The 13,025-nt window shown below is 29.7% G+C and overlaps 1 long non-coding RNA gene across 1 annotated transcript; it reads left to right on the forward strand.

Moving 5' to 3' along the window:
- The first annotated feature begins 4,253 nt into the window (after positions 1–4,253).
- Positions 4,254–6,542, forward strand: LOC114188468 (uncharacterized). Its single transcript, XR_014995812.1, has 4 exons — positions 4,254–4,407; positions 4,586–4,615; positions 6,110–6,249; positions 6,406–6,542. It is a non-coding gene; the product is annotated as an uncharacterized LOC114188468 (long non-coding RNA).
- Positions 6,543–13,025: the final 6,483 nt, after the last annotated feature.

A 13,025-nucleotide genomic window follows, 5' to 3' on the forward strand; every position in this document is an offset into this window, starting at 1 on the left:
AAGGGTTGTCCAAAACCAGTTGGGCCTAGGGTTAGCCCATAAGAAGCCAAAGACCCTAAACCAGCTAAAACTCTCATTCCTCTCACTTTTTAGAAATTTGTCCTCTTCGTACTCTCTTAGAACAACAACTCTTCTCTGCTAGGGTTTGGTTCCCCATCCTTTCCAAGCAAGCTCAAGCTTTTCCACTCCATCTCACTAAGTTGTCCTTGGAGCTGTGGTGCTCACTATTTGGTATACAAGTCATTTAGACTAGCTCTTTCCAGGTAAGGGAAGCTAGGGCTCCTTGAGTTTTGTAGTATATGGCTGATTTTATTGGTGAATCGTGTCTTAAATGCCTGATTGATGTCTTGTATGCATGGAATCTGAGCTGGGTATGTCTTTACTGTGTTTTTGAATGTTGCTCGCGTGAAAAACAGGAGAGACATGTTAAACTCGCCTAGGCGAGTGTGTCTTTCGCCCAAATGAGGAGCTCTCGCCTAAGCGAGGAGCATCTTGCCTAAGCGAGGTTAATAGTGTCTCGCCCTCTCCTCTTTTTCGAGTTGTCGCCTGAGCGAGAGCAATCTCGCCTGAGCGAGATGGGCTAGCTTGAGCGAGAACTCAAGGTGCCCAGTGCTCAAGAACTCGCCCAGGCAAGATCTCTTAGCTTGAGCGAGGGATCTCTCTCGCCTGAGCTAGAGTTGCTGGTTTGAGCGAGATTGACAACAGTGAGTTTGAGGGATTGCATATTTCTATTGTTGCAGTTGTTGGTTACTTGATTTACTTGACTAGTTTCATTCAAGGTATGGAACATATGGATATGCATGAAATCTCTGTTCTTGTATGATTGACACATCTTTGATTGGATTATTATGTTAAAAGCGTGAGAAACATGAATATGCATGAATGATATGGTTCACGGGTTGTGAATGATAAGTTTGATATGATCTTGGTATGTGACTAGAATGGGATGGTTGTTTATCAAGGTGACATGGTTATGGCGTGGTGAAGGATTATATATATATTGGTTATCGAAAACATGAGTTGTGTGTGGTTAGGGCGTAATTCCATGAGCCTCTAGGTGAGACCTCGTGGTGGTGCCTCAGTGGTTGGGACGTAATTCCATGACCCTGTTAGTGGGAGTTCATGGTGGTGCCTCATCTATATAATTTAGTAAGGATTCAAGGTAAGGTTGCATCCTGACGCTCTAAGGAATCAATTAGTCTTACATAGAGTGGACTGACTCTTGTGTTCAGAGTAGCAAGAGTCCTGAAACTCATTAAGGGTTAACCTTGTGTGTGGGGGTTGAGACATTGCAACACTTAGCTTGGGGGTGAGCAGCTCGGTAGAGCAAGAAAATTCACCACAAGTGCAAGCATCCGTTGAATCCGACTAAATTATATGTATCTAGATGAGTCGTGTCTGAGTCTTAGTGTATTGTTTGAGAAGTCATAACATGATTGGATGGCATAAGCATCTTGGAATGTGAATTTGTATGTAACTGCATGATAAATTGTTTTCTACTCTAGCTTACCCTTTTGTTTGTTGTATGTCTTGCTTGTGTGGTTTTCTCCTTTTGCAATGATCATCAATTTATTGATGTGAGCAGATGCGAGAACTCCCCGTGATCATCAGGGTGATGGAGGTTCCGCTGCTTAGTCTCTCTCTGGATTGGATTTCTAGCTTTCCTTTAGGGCCACGGTCCATGTATTGTTTTGCTTGGCACTTCATTTATTTTATTGTCGATCCTTTCACTTCAATTGTATTTGGCATCGTAGCATTTCTGGATATTGTAAGGAGTAGTGTTTATACTCCAAGACTTGTCTCTTATATTCTATCTGTGTGGCATTTCGTTTAAATTAAGGTTATTATTTAAATGGGGTGTTACAATCCCTCCATCATAACACAACGTAAGTGATTATTTTGAGAATTTCAGAAATTATTAATTAGTATTAAGTATTGAATCGGTATATATTTTATAGTATAATAATTTTTTTTTTAATTTAATGAAAAATAAAATAGAGTTTTGACGATATCCGTAACCACTTAGAAAGATGTTATAATTTTTTTTCATATATAAAATGTTAGATATAAAAAAATAACTTAAAAAAATATTTTAATATACAACAAAAAGAATATACAATAAATTAAAATAAAACGTAACATATATGTTTGTTTTTTTACTTTTCGTATGAATTTTACTGTGACGTCTTTATTAATATTTTTTTTATTTTTATTTCAGTATAATAATAATAATCTTATAATACTTAAAATTTTAATAACTTTTAAATTAAGTATAAATTCTACTTTTATTATTCAAACTCTTATATAAAATCATATCAACATATTTGAATAAAGATGTTTAACTATAGATATGAATATGTCATAAATATCAGTCATACAATTTTAAGTACGTCACAGTTGGCCCGATCTTTCCTAGGCAGATGGTCGATCGGAGTTGACTTGGGCCATTGATAATCCCCTAGGTTGAAGGTCCAATCAAGTCGGCCTGGATCGATGGTTTAGTTGAATGGGCTCAACCTGAAGGACAAACCGAGCAAGCCCGCACTGAAGGTCAGGACGAGTTGATCTAGGTGGATCGTCAGGTTGAGCCAGCCCCAACGAATGGTTGAGCAAAGTCGATCCAGGTGGATTGTCCGATCAATCTAATTTGGGTCGATGGTCAACCCGAGCCGGCCTAGGCCAATGGTCGACCCCTGCCGGTCCGAAGGTTCAACCAATCCAGGTCGAGTTGAAGGTACAGTTGAGTCGGGTCGGGCAAAAGGTTCAGCCAAGTTGACCCAAAGCCAATGTCGCGCAAAGTCGGACCAGGTTGATGGTCAAGCTGAGTCGACTTGGGTCGTATGTCGATTCGAGTTGACCCGGACCAAAAGTCGAGCCAAGTTGACTTAAGCAGAAGGTCAAGTCGAGGCGCAGCAAGCCGAAGATCGATTTAAGCCAGCCCGAGCCGAAGGTTGACTTAAGCTAGCATGAGCCTAAGGTCGTGTGGAGTCGGCCTTGGCCGAAGGTTAAAATCAATCGCCATAGTTGATGGTCGATACGTCTCAACCCGAGTTAAAAGTCAGGCCTAGTCGACCCAAGCTGAATTTTCGGGAGTCAATATAGACTGAAAGTCGAGACGAGTCATCCGAGATTGAAGGTTGCTTAAGGATAAAGTTGAGTTTGCCTTAAAGTATAAATTAAATTGTTTTATCCAAATAAGAAAATGAAATCTATGATATTTGAATTACTCAATCCAAACTAACTATTTATGAAATGAAAGAAAATCATTTGTGAGTAATTCAAATATTATGTATTTCAATTTCTTAGAATTTTTAAAATCCCTCGTCCAAACACAAAGTTAAGGTTTGTCCAAGTGACAAAGCTTGTGTCATAATTTGTGGTAGTGGAGTCTCCTTCCGCGCAGCTCCTTCAAACCTTGTTAAAATTATGTTACAACATTTTTTTCTGTTATATTCAAAAATAGTATTGTGCTTCCTGAAGTTGTTAATTTAGTTAGCACAGATCTTTGTTCAAATAATGAAGCTAAATATGTTTCTGAACTTTAGACATTTTAGGATGTAGTGATTACTTAATTACTTAATTTGCATTTTTGAAGGTTGATCTGGTTGTATGTGATTGCTATGAATCATACTTAGTTTAGTTTCAAATTTGGATGCTTTCAATCTCATAACTACAACTAAGTTTGGATATTTTTTAATACATGTTCCTGCAGAATTTATTTTTCATTTCCAGACCTAAAAATCTCAAAACCTAAATTTCTTCAAGGGGCCAACAATTTTAACTAAGCTTGTATGCATGTAAATTAACTTCTTTAGAACTAATGATTAAATTTATTAATTAGAATGCCTGAGAAGAATGAAGACTCTTTGTATTATAGTTTCATTATGAATTGGTATGTATTTTTCGGCACCAACTTTTGTAATAATTATTTTAAAAATTATATCCAGGATAACTAGTTCACAATATTCAGTAGTGCATGCATTGGCAATATTTCACTTCAATTTATCTTCACTAATTTATACATAATACAATTCAAGGTAGCACAAAGGGCAAATTTTTCAAAAGACTAACAAAAGACATTTTTTTTCATTACTAAAATAGGAAATTGTAGAAGTGTTGAGGTGAAAGAACGTGGCTTTCTAAAATGCAAGAACGTGGTGCTTTATATGAGTGACACATGCCCAAATTTTTGAATTTTGAAATCTTTCACAAGCATGCATTTCTCTTACGTTTTTTTTTTTGTATTTGTCACCTTCCCACGCCTCTTACACACCTCCCTCATTCTCCAAATCTCCAAATGCAAAACACTTCATCTTCCTCTCCCTCTCTCATTCTTATTTTATTCTTGCCCTATCTCCTCCTCTAAATTTCTCACCATATCCTTTCTGTCGCATTTTGGGCATGGTGGTAAGTTTCAAAGCTTGATCTTTCACTCTTTGCAACAAGGTTTCACACCTTAAAGTTTTGTTTTCTATTATTGATCTAGGATTTTTCGTAAGTTTTCTTTCAAACTATAGATGTATCATTTAACGTTTCCACATCTTTTTTGTCTTCATCCTTTTGACATTATTGATGCTCTTACAAGATGAGTTAAAGAGGAAAAGACACTTGAATGGTTAGTTTTCATTTTTCTTTTCTTTTCTTTCTTTTATTTTATTTTTTGAATGTTAATTTGTCCACCTCCTCTTCTTTCTCTTCTTTCTGTATCATTTTAGGCATGGTGGTAAGTTTCAAAGCTTCATCTTTCATTCTTTGCAACAAGTTTAACACCTTAAAGTTTTAGTTTTTAATATTGCTCTAGGATTTTTTTCGTCAGGATTCTTTCTAACTACAGATGTATCATTTAAGGTTTTCACATCTTTGTCGTTTGCATCCTATGGACATTATTGGAGCTCTTAGAAGATGAGTTGAAGAGGAAAAAGGGACTTGAATGATTAGTTTTCAGTTTTCTTCTTTTCTTTCTTTTTCTTTTTCTGAATGTTAATTTATCCACCTACTTTTCCTTTTTTATTTGGTTTGCAACCTTTTGATGAGTTTTCACTTCTTGGTGTGCAAGTTGTTATATGGAATTTTGTTTGGTTAATTGATGGGTAACTTTTGATACTTACGGTTAGTGTTGGCAGGCAAGGATTTTTCTTTTTTTGGATGTTATTCCTGCTATCAGAAGATGGAGTTGAAGAGTAAAATGGAACTTTAATAGTTAGTTTTCAATTTTTTTTTCTTCTCTGATTGTTTGTTTGAGTGTTTGTTGTTTCTATTTATTTGTGTTTCAAATGAATGTTAACTTCATTGTTTTTTTTTGGTATATCTAAATGGATTTTTCATTCCTATCCATCAACTCATTAGTATCATCTTCTTGAGCTTCTTTATTGCTCTATATTATTACTCCATATTAACTTTTATCTCTGTAAATATATTTGGCAAATACAAGATCATACTGATTTTGTCTTTGGAATCTTACATGGTCAAATTGCTACAAAGAAAATGGCTATTTGTTTTTTAAATTTGATCACGCACCCAAAATGGTAAGATATGTATGTTTGGTCCAAATACTCCTATAATTCTCTCTTTCACCCAACATTATTTTACTTTTTTTTTGTACTAATCTAGCAAAAGGCTGACAGAAATCAAAATTGCTCATTCAAAACATTTTTGAATTCAAAATTTGAATTTCAATTATTGCATCCACATCTATGGCACCTTTGCAGCTCATTTATATGCACACCTCTAGACTTTGTTCAGATTTATGCTTTTAAAACAACAACTTGCCAAACATGGAAATTGGAGAAGCCAATGAGGCTGAACTTGGAGAAAAGAGTTGAAGATTAGAGCATTTGAACATGTATTTTAGTTTTGAATCCTTCAGAAAAGGCAAAAGCCAAGTCATCAGTTTGTTGTTGGATTTCCTAATGATATTTGATTTTTAACAGATAGATTTTAACTACTTATATTCATTTTTGTACTTGCAATTATTATCAAACAAGTGTTATAAAGTGAAGTGTAATAGGTATAATATGAAAGTTTTGGGAGAATTGGTTTCAATATTCAACAGATTGTTTATTTTTTTAATATTTTGTTTTATTTATGTTAATGTTATTTTCCTTTTCAGGGACATATTTTGATAATTTGAGGAGAAGGAAGGCTTTTAGTATGGAGTGGTGTTGGATATGTAATGTTGATTGTGAACCAGTAGAAGGTATGAATTTGCATTCACACATAAAGGAGCACAAGAAGATGACTATGAACATGGTATTTTTCTTTGAGTAATGCTTTGAATTTTGACCCATTTAATATACATATTTTCTTTATTGGGAATTGATTTTTGTGATCAATTTTTTATTTGTTAGGCCTTCTTATGTAAATGTAAATGTATCTGTTAATTTTACTGAAGTTTTTGTTCTACAGTGATGACGTGATTGACTTCAAAGACATTATGATTCCAAGACGAATGAATTATAAACTTTTGTATTTTATATTTTTCATTGCGTGTGATGCTTGACTTATTTATTCTTGAAATTTTCTGTTGTAATTTTATTAGTTTGAAAATTAATTACATGCTTTTGGTTCATGCATAAGAGTTTTTAACCTCATGTGATGAAGTCTACAAAGTCTATAATAATTTTTTATTCAATGGGTTTGGAAGAAAATATTTTTAGAGGCACAAATGTTTGTGGTATGGCAAATGATTTTTTAGTTTGTTTCCAATGCTCGAGAAATATTAGGAGTACCCAAATCTGGAAGTCACTTTTTGAGGTTTTTTATTGAATCTTTTACAAAATGCACAAAAAATAAAGTGTGTTTAAAAAACAAAGCATGTATGTTAGTGAGTGTGGTGGTGTTAATTACTCGAAAATTTTAAAGAAGTGGATTGTGTAATTCACAAAACAATTATTCAATAATTTAAATTATCATTTATTTGATTGATTTTATTTACTAAAGTTTTTAAGATTTATTTTAATGGAAGTTTCGATGCAATGGTTTGTGTTCTCACCGTTACCTTGGAGTTGTAGGATTTAGGTTCAAAACAAGGATACATATTATTCGACTCATGTACGAGGAGTTTATAACATCAAGTAATTTACCAATATAGCAATGACCAATTTTTTTGACATCATATGCTTCAAATTATTGTTTTATGAATTTATACATGAGTTCCCATTTCAAACTATTTTGTAGAAGATCTACATATATGTAACAACTATATAATATTGATCTATTTTATGGTTTAGAAGCTAAAATATTCTTTGATGAGAGGCATCATATTTCAAAAAACAACACAAAATATTATATGAAGTTAGCTTACCAACAATTTATTATAGTCTACAAACCCTAGACTTGATAGTAAAATAGATATAAGTATTTTTTTATCTAAATAAAAACAATAATGCATCTATCTAAACTAATAAGTTTTTTTTTTCTTGTGGTGGTTGTAGTGTGATTGGTCTCATCTTAATTGTCGTAGGTTTTTACTTAACTATATAGGGAAAGCACAGAGAACAAATATAAAGCACTGGAAGCTAAAATTCACTTGTCTGTTGATAATGTTAATTTTTACCATTATCTAAGTTACATTTTATTAGCAAAATCAACTCTTCCATGGCTTTTAACCTACTTAATCCTCAATTTTACCTTACTTTTGTAAATAAATACATTTTGGGTTACATTGATCTAAATATACCACTAACCTCCATTTTTGTGTCTATTTATAGATTGGAAGCTTTGTTCCAAAAATCCAGACAAATGAGTGATCCGGAATAGCAAGGAGAAGATAAAAAATGTCATAAAAAGGAAGCAACAGGAAGTGCCAGGCAGTTCAAGACTAGCGTCAGGCGCAAGGCCACTTCCAGGCAGTCAGCGCCTGGCGGACAATGTTTAGCGCCAGTCTCCAGAGAGCTCCAAGGGCACACCGCCTGGCGGCACCTGGAGACCGCCGAGCGGCTCCTTCAAGATTTCACTTTCTCCTTCTTTGCTTGCGCTTAGCGATGGGAGGCTTCTGCCAGGCACCACTTTTGTTGATGTGGCAAGTTGGCTCTTTTTCTTCTGTTTTCACGAAGGGGAAATCATCCTAGACATTTTGGAGCTTGAGCAACATGTTTTGGAGCGCTTGGAGGTGTGTGGGGCTAGTGGGAACTATCCCTTCTTCCTCTTTGTATCTCCTCCCTCCTCCAATTTCATTTTATAAGCTTGGGCTCTCTATGACAATGGAGAGCTAAACTCATTTTGTTAAGGTTAGATGTAGCCACTGAATTCTGATGTATTTGTGGATGATTTGAATATATATATATATATATATATATATATATATATATATATATATATATATATATATATATATATATATATGCTTTATCCATTAATTGCTAGTATCCTTGTTTATTTACTTAAAGCTTGCTTTGTTTTAACCATTCATTGCATAATATTTGGGTCATTAGGTATTTGAAAGTATCTCTTGAAACCTAGAATTGGAACAAGATACCTAATGAAACTTGTATCTAGGAATGGAACTTGACCCATTAGTTGTCTTAAACCTAGCTTGTAAAGGGTTTGCTTATTTAGGGATTTAAGGAATTAACTCTTAATAAGGAAACTTAGGCTCATTCAACTAAGGGATTAAGGTTTGAATAGACTTGCATGTTGACATTAGTAATTTAATGGATTAGAGTTTTATTGTTTTATATACATGAGAGTGAAGTCGGTGAAATCTAACCCCAACGATATCAATCCATTGCATTTCTAGTCTTTTCCATCTTCTAGAGTTTCAAATATCCAAGTTCACATTTTACTTGTTTATGCAATATTTACGTTCTTGCACACAAGAATCCAAATTATGGATTCATTCTTTAATTTAAATTAGTTATTAATTACACGATTATTTAATATATATGAATCTCTTGAGAAACAATATTTCGATCTTACCGATTACTACTTGCACAACATGATACACTTGCGAGAGTCTTAACACCTACAAATGATGCTCAAAGTTCAGTAATAGAATAGTATAACATGACTGGTGTGAAAGATAATCTCATTGAAGAAAAACAAGTTCAAAAAGGTAGAAAGCATCAGTGTCAAGTTCTCTTCAATTATAATAAAAATGTGCAAGTTCAGACAGGCTTAAACAAATTGGAATGTGAACAAAAATATTTTCCTTTTTTCCTGCTCTTTTATTGTAAAGTGACATTTTTCTTGCATTTAATTTCATATATAATCTATTGGCTATGTCAACTTGGTCTTTTAAAGTGTCAACTTGGTTGTCACTGACCCTCTCATATCTTTGTAAAGATATGTAAACTAATGTAACATGCCGGAAATGAAGCTTAGGAAACAACGTAACGAGTGAATAGTTTTAAAAAATATTAAGTGCGTACATTTATTAAAAAAAATAAGTAAAACAATTTTATATTTCATTTAAAACATTTTATAATAAAATACATTTTATTAAAAAAAGTATAAATAACTTAAGGACATTCCTAAAATAAAAGTAATCAAATATTCTTAATTTTATTATTTTTCTTCTTAATAATTGTGTATTTTACTGATTTATTTCTACTTAATATTTTTTGTATTTTGATACTAAATTATAGTAATGATTATTATATATCGTCTAATTTTATTTTATTCTAATTCTTTCTTTTATTGTACTTATTTTTTAATTATTTTGATGCTATAGTTCTTAATTGTTTTATTTTTGTTTTTATATAAATAAAATATAGAAGTTTAGTTTTTATATTGTATAAAATTGTCATTCTTTCAATATGCTTATAATTCTTTACTCTTTCTTTTCTTTGCTAAATAAAAGTTGGATTTTTGCAGATTGATTTTCAATTTCATTTTTATGAGTACAATTCTTGGTGTAAAGTAGGAATGTGAGTCCAAATTGAATAAGAGAAGTTGAAGAGAGTCTACTTTAAATATGAAAATTTAAATAAAAATAAGTCCTTGCCTTTTTATTTTGGATTATTCTATTTGTGTACTAGATTTTGATTGTAAAGGAAAAATTTTTGTTAAAACCTCTTAACTGAAATGATTTAAAAACTTTTATGTTCATAATTTGTAATGAATTACTTTTAAAGATTTTACAAATTAATCAATTAATTCTATTAATTATTTTCAATTTCTTTAATTACCTTTAGATTTATTTGATCCATACATTTCTAAATTGGATTCTTCTATTTTTGAATTTAAGTAATTTGAAATTATTTGAATCCATATGTTTGCAACCATTACTTATATGAATTGTTAAAAACATTTTCCATTAATTATTTAATAATTAATTTCTTTATTTTTTTGATTTTTTATTATTTTACTCTATTTAATCATATTTTTTCAATAATAATAATAATAATAATAATTATTATTATTATTATTATTATTATTAAATACATGTATTTTTTTCAAAAAAAGAAAATAGCAAATTTCAAAGTACACACGTTTTGAACAAAAATAAAAATAATATTAAATAATTATATCAAGATTTTAAATAATATAACAAAGTTAAGTAAATACTTTAAAAAAAAATATAAAAAAGAATTGAAAGAAATATATTTTAAACAAGAAGACTTACATATATAATTTTTTGATTGTTTAATGTACTTCATTTAAAATATGAATTGTTATATTTTTAATTTTACCTTATATATATATATATATATATATATATATATATATATATATATATATACCAATACTATATATATAATTAAATTATGCTTTTACAATATTATACTTTTAATCCATCGTATTTAAGTAAACGTTGTTAGGAATTATGACGATGTAAAACCACTTTTAAATACATAATTTTTATTTGGTAATATTTTATTTTAAATGAATTATAATATTGTTTGTTTTAGAATTGATATCTATTTCATTATGTCTATGATTTATTTAATTATAATTTAAGTTTTTTTTTTCTATTGAGAAAGAATTATAAAGATAACAATTAAAATTATTCAATTATTATAATTATTTATTTATATACCTAAAGTAAAATCATTATGCAAACAATATTTGAATACATATATTTCATACACATACACTTTATTAATGATACTATATTGCAATTCAATCTTTATCTAAACACAAATCAATTGATTCATTATGTAGGAGCAAATTATATTTTCATAAACTTAAATTTCTATAATAATTTGCTCATTTAACCAAATGCACATAATTCATTAACTTTATCAAATTTTACAAATTATCTATAATTACTTTGAAGGTCAGCTATACGATGATAATTCAAATAAAACACTTCAAATTACCATTAATTATAATAATCAATATACATGATTTTATATATATTATTTATTATGATTAATATGCAATGTTTTTTCACACCAAAATTATTTATTTATTTAATATATTCTAAACTTAACACGTTACTTTACATTAAACTAGTTTCTAAAAGATTTAATGATAATTCAAATTAAACCTTAAAAATTGATAATAACATAATATTATAAATTCATTATTAAATTATTTATATTATTTTAAGTTAAACATGCTAAATAAGAGTTTGAAATATAAATTTGTACGCATCACAATTTGACCGGATAGATCAACTAGATATCTGATTTTTTATTTTTATCAAATTTATATTTTATATTTGTTATTATTTGTAATTATAGATCTTTTACTATTTTTCTTTCGCATTGTCTAACCTTTATATTTGTACATTTTTATAAATGACATATCTTAGTTTTATATAGTCTATTTTTCATATGTTTTTATAAAACATAGTATAATATTTGTATTTTACGGCATTTATTCAACAAATTTTATATCGTTGATTAATTCTATTATTATAGTCTATTATTTACATTTTTTTTACATTATCTAACTAATGTTTCATTTAAAGTTAAAAATGAATTCCTAATTTTAATTAACAAAATCTTAATATAATATATTTTATAAAAAAATGTATATATAAATAACTTAAATATATTTTTACTATAAAAAAGTCAAATTATTAATGTTAAATTTTACAAAATTAAATATTTATTTTAAATTATAATTATATGTTTATAAACTTAAATTAATATAATAAATATATTGCATGGAAACAAAACTGATGATTTGGAATGAAGCACCTGTGATGAACAAGTTATGTTTTGAAGCTTTTGGTAAAACCTTGATAGATATTATGAGAGCTAAAAATGAAGATAATGTTCAAAGACCATTTTGTGATAAAGTTGTGGTGTTAGAAGGTGATTTCAAACAAATTTTGTTTGTTGTCAAAAAGGGGTTAAGATTTGATATTTTGAGGAGTGTATGAACTTAAATAACTTTGTTCTTCACCATGTATCAAAAATAGAATGAAGTCATTTACTTATTCAATAGAGTCAATTGTTATGGCCCTATTACACACGATTCATGATATTCTTAATAGATCAAGATAAACAAAGTTCACTCAAAAAAGTAAAGGTGTTTCATATTCATGAATTAAAATATTCGTTGTTATACAAATATTACATTCACCATTTTCATTCAAATCAATACATCCATCTCCAATTTGAAGATTTCAATCAACAAATTCTCTTACAATTCTTACACTTTGATTTGAAGTGTTTTACTTTAGAGTTTCTCAATAATATTAAATGTTCAAGGATTCCCAATCCTAATATTAAATTGAAAGTTGGTGTACCTATCATGCTTTTAAGAAACATTAATCTAGCAAATGATTTTTATAAATATACAAGATTGTAAGTTAATTATTTGAGAAGAAATATTATATCTATTACGATAACAACAAGCAAAAATGTTGATCGTAAAATATTCAAACTAATAATGAATTTGACTCCTTATTCCGGCGTGCCTTTCAAGTTTCATACCAATAACAAAAATTTTAATAAAACCCCTGTGCGTGTTGCACAGGTCAAAATGCTAGTTATAACACAATTCCATTAGGTCAAAATATTGGATATTGTTAGAATAAAAACATGTTTGTAATTGTTAAGCAAATCCATATTTTTTATTGTAATTAATTGCCAAACATTATGTTTGACATAATAATTTAAATATGTTGA

Source organism: Vigna unguiculata, chromosome 6, assembly GCF_037176805.1.
Source record: "Vigna unguiculata cultivar grain cowpea cultivar isolate G323 ecotype 2 chromosome 6, ASM3717680v1, whole genome shotgun sequence".
NCBI classification, from domain to species: Eukaryota; Viridiplantae; Streptophyta; class Magnoliopsida; order Fabales; family Fabaceae; genus Vigna; species Vigna unguiculata.